This window comes from Rhinoraja longicauda, chromosome 19, assembly GCF_053455715.1.
Source record: "Rhinoraja longicauda isolate Sanriku21f chromosome 19, sRhiLon1.1, whole genome shotgun sequence".
NCBI lineage: Eukaryota > Metazoa > Chordata > Chondrichthyes > Rajiformes > Arhynchobatidae > Rhinoraja > Rhinoraja longicauda.
Window position 1 is genome coordinate 26317730 of NC_135971.1, and position 10153 is coordinate 26327882.

Below are 10153 nucleotides of genomic sequence, written 5' to 3' on the forward strand. Positions count from 1 at the left end.
TGCTGCCTGATCCAATGTTCCTCCAGCAGTTGTTTTAAAAAAATCTTTGCTTTGGACACTGATTAAGATCTTGACCCCACTCATCACCTATTCCTTTTCTCCAGAGATACTGCCTGACCCATTGAGTTACTCCAGCTTTTTGTGTCTGTCTTCAGTTTCCAAAGCCCTGCCTTGAACATTTACATGATTCAGGATGGCCCATTTCCTTTTTTATTTAAAAAATAAAATATATTCAGAAAGATATGAAAAGAAGAAATCCAAAATTGTACATGGGGTTTTATATTCACAATCTTTATCCATCTGTACATGGTGTTGTCAAATCTATATTGGGAGTGCTATCGGCTTAATAGATTCTATTATGACAATGCACCAATGTCACTCATGTGGCCTCTGAAAAGTACCCTGATATGTTTGTGGGACTCTGCCCCACGTTTTCTAATATTGGCAGAGTGTGAAGGGCTCCAATCTGCAACATCGCTTGCCCATTCTCTCCACAGATGCTGCCTGACCCACTGAGATACTCAAGCACTTTGTGTTTCACTCAGGGTTCCAGATGTGCAGTTCTCAGTGTCTCCTTAGATACCAGCCCTTCCCTACAAAGCCTTTGCATTGACTGCATGAACCAGGCCACTTAAACAAACTGGAGGAACAGCAGCTCATATTCCCCTTGGGTAGCTTTCAAACCAACGGTATGAACACTGAATTGTCCATTTTCAGTCAATGTCCAACTAACCCCCCCTTTCACACACCCTCTGTCTCTCCCATACCCTCTGTCTCTCCCATACCCCCTGTCTCTCCCATACCCTCTGTCTCTCCCATACCCTGTCTCTCCCATACCCTCTGTCTCTCCCATACCCACTCCCCTCCCATACCCTCTGTCTCTCCCATACCCTCTGTCTCTCCCATACCCACTCCCCTCCCATGTGCCCCATTGGACTCCCATCTATTTTTCCACACCCCTCTCCCCATCTGCTACATTCCTCCCTCCAGCTTCAGGGTCATATCAGGGTCAGTACAGGAGAAGTGGGCCATAGTCCTGTGCTGGACTGTTCTGTTTCCTCTGCTTGCCGGCCTGGTCTGGAGCAGTGTCTCAGCCCAACCCGTCACCCCTTCCTCCTCTCCAGAGGAGATGCTGCCTGTCCCGCTGAGTTACTCCAGCCTTTTGTGTCCATCTTCTGCTCCATCAATGTCCAGCACGTGACGCCCGGCCCCGCCCCGAATCATCGCTGAATGGGCACCACGTGACCCCAGCCCGTCATGAATGGATATCACGTGACCATCCCGCCCCAACCAATGAGGGAGCGCTTGGCACCTGCCGGCCCCACCCATGCAAATCAACAGACGTCACGTGACGTCACCGCCGGTCACTGGATGAAGGGTCACGTGACCTGTCCGTCACTGGACGGGGTCACGTTATGTCCCCTCCCCGTCATCAGCGCTGCCGCCACGTGACGCGACGCGCCGCCATCTTGCCGCCGCGGGCACGAGGCCGGTGGAGGGGGAGCGGCGGCGGCCGGGAAGCTGCAGGTTTCAGCGCCGCTCCTGTCCGTCCGTCCGTCTGCGGGTCCGGGCCCGGCCGCGGGTCCACAGCTCACAATGGCGGCGTCAAGCGTCGTCCCTGTCTGAGGCCCCGCCCCCCCCGGGCGCTCCCTCCTCCCCCCCCCCGGGCGCTCCCCCCCCCCCCCCCCCGGGCGCTCCCCCCCCCCCCCCGGGCGCTCCCCCCCCCCCCCCGGGCGCTCCCCCCCCCCCCCCCCCGGGCGCTCCCTCCCCCCCCCCCCCCCCGGGCGCTCCCTCCCCCCCCCCCCCCCCCGGGCGCTCCCTCCCCCCCCCCCCCCCCCGGGCGCTCCCCCCCCCCCCCCCCGGGCGCTCCCTCCCTCCCCCCCCCCCGGGCGCTCCCTCCCCCCCCCCCCCCCCTGGGCCCTTGTCCCTTCCCAGGGTCCCGGGCGCTCCCTCCCCCCCCGGGTGCTCCCTCCCCCCCCGGGCGCTCCCCCCCCCCCCCCCCGGGCGCTCCCCCCCCCCCCCCCCGGGCGCTCCCTCCCCCCCCCCCGGGCGCTCCCTCCCCCCCCCCCCCCCCTGGGCCCTTGTCCCTTCCCAGGGTCCCGGGCGCTCCCTCCCCCCCCGGGTGCTCCCTCCCCCCCCGGGCGCTCCCTCCCCCCCCCCCCGGGCGCTCCCTCCCCCCCCCCCCCCCTGGGCCCTTGTCCCTTCCCAGGGTCCCGGGCGCTCCCTCCCCCCCCGGGTGCTCCCTCCCCCCCCGGGCGCTCCCTCCCCCCCCCCCCCCTGGGCCCTTGTCCCTTCCCAGGGTCCCGGGCGCTCCCCCCCCCCCCCCGGGCGCTCCCCCCCCCGGGCGCTCCCTCCCCCCCCCCCGGGCGCTCCCTCCCCCCCCCCCCCCCTGGGCCCTTGTCCCTTCCCAGGGTCCCGGGCGCTCCCCCCCCCCCCCCCGGGCGCTTGTCCCTCCCCCCCCCCCCGGGCGCTTGTCCTCCCCCCCCCGGGCGCTTGTCCCTTGGGCCGTGTTATGTGAAACACTACTTGACGCGTTCAAACAGGTGGGAATCTGGAAATCGTCCCGCATTTTGCGTTGAGACCAAGAGGGGGGTCGAGGTGTCCCAGCGGTAGAGTTGCTGCCTGACAGCGCCAGTGTCCCGGGTTCGACCCTGACTACAGGTGCAGGCTGTACGGCGTTTGTACCTTCTCCCCACAGCTTCAGACAGTGGGGTTTCTCCGGTTTCCACCCCCACTCCGAAGACGTCAGGTGGAGAATTCTTTAGTGTGTGGAAAAGGTGGTGGTAATAGTGAGGCGAGACTTCCACTGCTGAATCACTATCGCTGAATTACAATATGTACTCATTCCAGATTCTTTCATCCTCCTACAGTATGGACAGTAATATCAATTGGCTAATAGAGAAGTGCTACGGATTCCTGCCCTTCCTGTGGTTGTACAACTCCTGATTGAAGAGGATGATTTACCAGGAGCCCTGCTGCGGTTATGTTGCAATAGGTAGGTTCAGAGGTGCCATGTGATTATGTACCCTATATAAATTGCACAATTAAAAATCTGGTCATATACGGAATAAAAATAATTTGCACGAGTTGTCTTTGGAAGTGAATCAGATGGTTGACACACTTTTGCCAACGTTACTGATTTGAATGTTGCCAAATCATCCTCAAAGTTACTGTTGTTAAGCTAAAGTTGACGGACTAAAAGAAAGGAATAGAATAAAGAACATTATGGCTCTTTGGCCCACAATGTCTGTGTTGCCAAGATGTCTGTGTTGAAATTATGCCACTATAAATCCTCTACCTGCAGCTGATCCATTCCCTGCATGCCCAGGTGCCAATCAAAGGATTATAGAACAATACCATAGAACAGGCCAAAAAAACCTGATAAATAACTGATTGTCGAGTTCAGCATCTTACATTGTTTTAGTCACTCCCCTGAGCAGCAGGGAGAGAATCAAAGTACTGCATTCCAGTTACTTAGTCTTGGCCCTTGATGCTTGCTGCAGCACCTACACTTCTATAATAGCTGCTGGACTCTCAATTTCGCTGCCTACTAAGTTGGACAACAGTTTTGAGCAAAGATACAAGATAGACCACTCGACCCTAAAAACCATAGTATGTCACGGTGCTGTTTTAGTAGGCAGAAACTTGCAGAAACATTAAAAAAGAAAAATTAACAAAAATCTGTGAATTGATAGATGAGATATATTCTGCATTTTAATGGGAACATACTGTTCCCCCAAAACACTGATTACACTACAAGAGGCATAGCAAACGGCGGGTTTTGCCTACTAAAATGGTGGGGCGTTACGCTCCATTGTATACTACAGTTCAGTATAGCGATTTCAACGAAGTAGTCCATCTTGTTCCTCTAAAATCTTTTGTTTTGAGTGGTGCTAAATATCTAGGCTTTGGATTCATTCCAGAGGGTCCTCGAATGAAATTCAACTGCTGCAGCTAGACTTTCAAGCATATTGTTTGTAAAATCTTCACCCTCTCCTCTGGGTATCTCCTCTTTAAACTCTCAGTCCTGGTGCAGGGTCTCGACCTGAGACGTAGATTATTCCTTTGCTTCCACAGTACTTGGAAGCACCTGCTGATTTCCTCCGGTAATGTGTTTGTTGCAGTACAATTATGCTATTTTTTTATGCTAACAGAAGTTATTTTCCCCCACAGTCAAGTATGGACAGATTGCCTCGTTCAAGAACGTTGAGAGGAAATTCGACACTCGTGCCCTGATGTCCGAGGTAAAATAGGGGAAGGCTTATTATTGGAATTAGTTTTTATTTCAATGTATTACAGGAGTACAATTTACTGTGATGTTGTGTTGCTTTACTGCCCTGGAGCTAACACTTCACACTCACTTTGCCCCTCATCATTTAACCTCCCCACCATCTTTCAAATGAAAGAAAAACATTGTGGACATTCCCAAAACAATAGGAGAGATTAGACAGCAGGTGGTGTAATGTCAATGATGATGAAGCGATGTTGCTCATTTAGTGGAGATTACAGGCTTTTTATGTCTGAAAGTTTGCTTGTTTTGGTCATTTTTCAATTACTTGTTAATCACTTTCAACAGAAATTTTCAACGACCAGCTTTTAATATTCATAGATTTGAGACAAATGGATAATGACAATAGTTGCAGGAGTAGGCTATTCGGCCCTTCGAGACAGCACCACCATTCAATGTGATCGTGGCTGATCATCCACAATCAGTACCTCATTCCTGCCCTCTCCTCATACTCCCTGACTCCGCTATCATTAAGAGCTCTATCTAACTCTCTCTTGAAAGCATCCAGAGTATTGGCCACCACTGCCTTCTGAGGCAGGGAATTCCACAGATTTTCAACTCTCTGAGTTGGCAATAATTTGTCAAACTTATCCTCTCCATAATAAAAGTTGCACAAGGAAATTGCCTATTTGTTATCTCATTGAGAGCTTTGTAAAAGTTGTTTTACTCTTCACCAAGTGGAAAAGTATATTATGTCTACCAAAAATTGACCAAAAACCTTTCCTCAATTTTTTATTCTTTTCCTGATAAGTATAATTTCTAATTTTTCTACCAATACAATCATTTTTACAGCTTTTCTAGAGTATCCATATTTTAAAAAAATAGCATGGCAACTGAAACATAACACTAAGTTTTTCAAAGTTTGGTTTTGTCTCTCTATAAATATGTTTGGTTTGCTTTTGCTTGAACCTTTTAAACCACTTCATGATTTTTTGTATATTTGTAAGTCCAAATTAATTTTTCCCTTTAGATTCTCAGACAGCTAGCCTAGAATTTTGCCACATCAGAAAAACAGGAGTTACAATGTTGAAAATTGTATTAATGTGACATCATGTAATTTTGCCCACATTTTTGGCACATCAACATCTATCGTTAATCATGTATGATTATTTTAGTGCTTGATTTGTTAAGATCGCACCTATAATGGCAATGCCCAAATTCATCACCAGGGAGATTTTCAATGACGTTGGTCTAAATAACGGTTGCCATTGATCACGGAGAAGAACCAGCTTTTATTAATCATGAAGCTGAAACTGAATGTCTTTAAGCAGCAAATCTGTGTTCTTGTAGTCTGATTGCTGCATGCTATCTTACACTCTTGGAGCCAGCTCTGCACATGGTTATAGAACAGTACAGCATACAAACAGACCCTTTGCGCTACAATGCCGGTGTTGAACATGATGCCCAGACCATCTCTTGCTGGAATTTACACTGGAATTTAGAAGGATGAGAGGAGATCTTATTGAAACGTATAAGATTATTAAGGGGTTGAACACGTTAGAGGCAGGAAACGTGTTCCCAATGTTGGGGGAGTCCAGAACAAGGGGCCACTGTTTAAGAATAAGGGGTAGGCCATTTAGAACTGAGATGAGGAAATACTTTTTCAGTCAGAGAGTTGTGAATCTGTGGAATTCTCTGCCTCAGAAGGCAGTGGAGGCCAAATCTCTGAATGCATTCAAGAGAGAGCTGGATAGAGTTCTTAAGGATAGCGGAGTCAGGGCGTATGGGGGAAGGCAGGAACGGGGTATTGATTGAGAATGATCAGCCATGATCACATTGAATGGCGGTGCTGGCTCGAAGGGCCGAATGGCCTCCTCCTGCACCTATTGTCTATTCCTTACCTGTGTATAATCCATATCCCTTCATTCCTTGCACATTCATGTGCCTATCATAAAGCCTCTCAAGTGCCACTATCGTATCTGTCATGGAGGCATTGGAGAGGATACAAACATGATCAACAGGTGTGGTACCAAAATTGGGAATTACTACTCATCTTTTGAACAATGAGTTAATTTGACTGGGAAAAAGATCGACTTAACAAGATACTAGTGTTCTCCATTTCACCCAGTACCAACCCTTGCAGACAACCATGGCTTATTGCAGACCGAACCATATGTGACTTTAACCACTTCTTTGCTGTGGAGAGCCAGAAGAGGGCTGAGGCCCTATTTCAGGTTCCCAGTGTAGTGATGGAGAGGGCAGTGACCCGTGCTAAGTTCCTGACACAGCGGTGCCATCACTAACAGGCCATTCAGACCTTACAGCCAGAACCACCATTCAATATTATCATGGCTGATCATGCAGAATCATAACCTTGTTCCTGCTTTCTCCCCGTATCCCTTGATTCCGTTATCCCTAAGTGCTATATCTAACTCTCTCTTGAATACATCCAGTGAATTGGCCTCCACTGCCACCTGTGGCAGAGAATTCCACAGATTCACAACTCTCTCGGTGAAAAAGTTTTTCCTCATCTCAGTCCTAAATGGCCAACCCCTTATTCTTAAACTATGACCCCTGGTTCTGGACTCTCCCAACATGGGGAACATTTTTCCTGCATCTAGCCTGTCCTATCCCTTAACGTTATGTTTCTATAAGATCCCCTCTTATCCTTCTAAATTCCAGTGAATATAAACCCAGTCTAAATTCCAGTGAATATAAGCCCAGTATCTCCCTCCTTCTGCTTTGCATTTCACTTCTTTTCTCTAATTATCTGACAGTCTTGTGTCTCTTTTTATCTTCACCGTTTGTCCCCTTCTGCCAATAAAACCCCCTCGCCTGTATTCACTTATCACTTGCTCGGCTTTGTCCCCTCCCACCTTTTTTCAGCTTTCTCGCCTTCCGTATTACAACCAAAACATCACCTTTTCATTCCCTCCAGTGATGTTGCCTGACCTGCTGAGTTATACCAGCACGCTATGTTTTATTTTGGTGTGCTGGTTGTAAATGTGCACTGGATCTACTAAGTGACTTGGTTTTATGTACCCTGCTACCATATCTTTAATTTAATTTCCCCAATGCTAATGCCAGCCTAACTGATCTGAAGTTCCTCATTTTCTATCTCCCTCTCTCTTGAAATAGTGAAGCGTCATTTGCTCTCTTCCAACTTGTGTGAACCATTCTGCAACCTACGGAATTCTGGAAGATGATGAACAGTGCGCCTGCCTGAAAGGCTGCGGATCAAGCTCTGGAATTTGGGCAGCTATTTTCCAGCCGGCACGGACACCATCTTCTATGTCACCAACTCTACGACTACTTGAAACTGGCAAGACCTCTGATACACACAACACCGTGGAAACATGGAGCGCTCTCCCCAAAAGGCTTTTTGGATGCTGTGGGTCAGTTGGTATTTTCAATGCCATGATAAATAAGATTTTTGGTGGGAGGGTTAATGAAGGATTTGGAGCAAATGTGCATAAATTAATCTGAGCACAGGCCTTCCCTGACTAACAAATGGATTACATTTGTACAGATGTTGATTTTTGTATTTGTCAGAAAATAGGCAAAAATTACTCTATGGTAACCATTCTACTGCATTTTGTAATGAATGGCATTATAAAACATAACGCTGACAAGAAGGAACAATTGTTAAAAGAGACAAAACTAGTTCTGACGTTCTTAGAAATAAACGTATGTATGTACATTGGACTTTTGAATTTAATATTGGAGCTTTTCTGCATGTATGAGTTTCTCGTAAGTGGGGCATTTGTTACTCTGGGACGGCCTGTGTTCTGCTCTGTCATGATTGAATGGCAAGAAAAATATTAGAGGAAATGAATTGAATATGTTTTTCTCTTTGAAGAGGAATGTTGTGCAGATCATGTAATTGAGGTAGAGAAAAGTATTTATGGCACTTGGAATATAATTTTATATTCAGGAGTGAGGGACGGAATGCTGAGGCACAACAAATTTGCCATATGCTTGCTTAGTTTCTATGATGAAAAATGATTTATAACCTGGCAAGCAAAGTCGGAATGGATTGTCTTGCGATTCCCAGGCATACTTTAAACATGCCTGGCAATTTCACGTAAAAGATCAAAAGTATTGCCTTTGATTCTTTTTCACTAAATCAGTATCCCTTGTTTGGAAACCTTTATGCCTTTGGCAAGAACCGTATGTACCTGACTGATCTATGAACCCCTTTTAACCTTTAAGCACAACAATCCCACTTTGGATTTTTCATGTAAGTGAAACCTTTCATCTTGATAGCATTCTTGCTGTTTTATGCAGTCAAGCAGACTGATGTAGAAGAGATTTGTAAAAGCTTAGCATAACTTACTTGCTTTTATACTTTGCTTCTCTGTTCCAAAGGTTCTGTGTTCCTTTTTTAAACTGTCTAAACCAACTTGTTCTGCAATTGTTAAAAAATGCCTTTGTACATCTGCAGCAGTCTCTGTCCCAACATCCCCATAAAATTGTACCATTTAGTTCACATGGAATTATAGAGGTGAGAGCTGGGTTACTGTTCCTTCTCCGTTGTTTAGGTAGCACTCTATGCAGTGCAGCTTTGATTGCAGGCATGAGATGATGTGGAATGCTTGGTTTTAGGTACTGGTGAGTCCAACCAGTGACAGGACTCGGACTCAAGCAATAGACAACTCTCGACCGTCATTAGAGGCAAAAATTGGATATTGAAAACTACTGTAGAATTGCATGCAAACATGGGTGACAAACTGCATTAATATTTCCCATGATTACAAGCATCTGATAATACCACAAAATGGTCATGCCAGAAGTATGCAAAACACTTTCGCTTTAAACTAATAGTCCCATTACAGATTGCCTTGCTTGCAAAGCCTGGATGTTTTGGGGTCACCACCAGAGTGGTAAATGTGACTTGTATCCTTCCTGAGTAATCGATTTAAAATGCATTTACAAGTTCATGAGTCATTCGAGTTTATTTAGCCATTCGCCTCATTGAGTCGACCCCGCCATTCAATCATGGCTCATCTACCTTTCCTCCACAACCCCATTCTCCTGCTTCTCCCACAACCTTTGACACCCTTACTAATCAAGAACATGTCAATTTCTGCTTTAAGTATACCCAATGACATTGCCTCCACAGCCATCTGTGGCAATGAATTCCACAGATTCACCACCTGATGACTAAAGAAATTCATCCTTGTATTTATATGGATATGTCCTTTTATTCCGAGGCTGTGCCCTGTGGTCCAGGACTCTCCCACTAGTGGAAACATTCCCTCCACATCCACCCTATCCAAGCCTATCATTATTTTGTAAGCTTCAATGAGGTCCTCTCATCCTTCCAAACGCCAGTGAGTACAGGTCCTGAGCAGTCAAACGCTCATACGTTAACCCAATCGCCCTCTGGATCATTCTCGTAAACCACCTGTGGATGTCGGCACAGCCAGCCCCCACCTCCGATGTGGGCCCAAAACTGCTCACAATGCTCCAAATGCAGTCTGACCAGTGCCTTCTAAAGCCTCAGCATTACATACCTGTTTTTATATTCTAATCCTCTCGAAATAAATGCTTTTAGATCACTTGCCAGGCTTTGTACCCCCACCCCCGCCCCCTCTTTTACAAGTTTGCTACGTCACTAGGCCACTCCCAACAGGCTGCTCCACTCAAGCTTGCTTCCCTTTTATTTGCTACTCTCTTTCTCTCGGATGCCTGCTTCATACTAATGTCCCGCCCCCACAATCAGCAATTCTGAAAAAACTCTGCTACTCTTCCCGCTGGTTTTTAATTTTTTTTTCTTGTAAACAAAAAGCAGATTCTTACTTCTAGCAAGATGGCTCTTCTCCCTCTGGCTTCAGTTTTTGCAGTGGGAGCAATCCCAATGATCCTCTGCTTCCATTGTATTTGATACTCCCACACTCTGGCCAGGGACCCCATCCAGATCTG

The 10153-nt window shown here is 47.5% G+C and overlaps 1 long non-coding RNA gene across 1 annotated transcript; it reads left to right on the forward strand.

Moving 5' to 3' along the window:
* Nucleotides 1-2866: 2866 nt before the first annotated feature.
* LOC144602741 (uncharacterized) lies at nt 2867-8921 on the forward strand. Its single transcript, XR_013548497.1, has 3 exons — nt 2867-2995; nt 4174-4244; nt 7367-8921. It is a non-coding gene; the product is annotated as an uncharacterized LOC144602741 (long non-coding RNA).
* The last annotated feature ends 1232 nt before the right edge of the window (nt 8922-10153 follow it).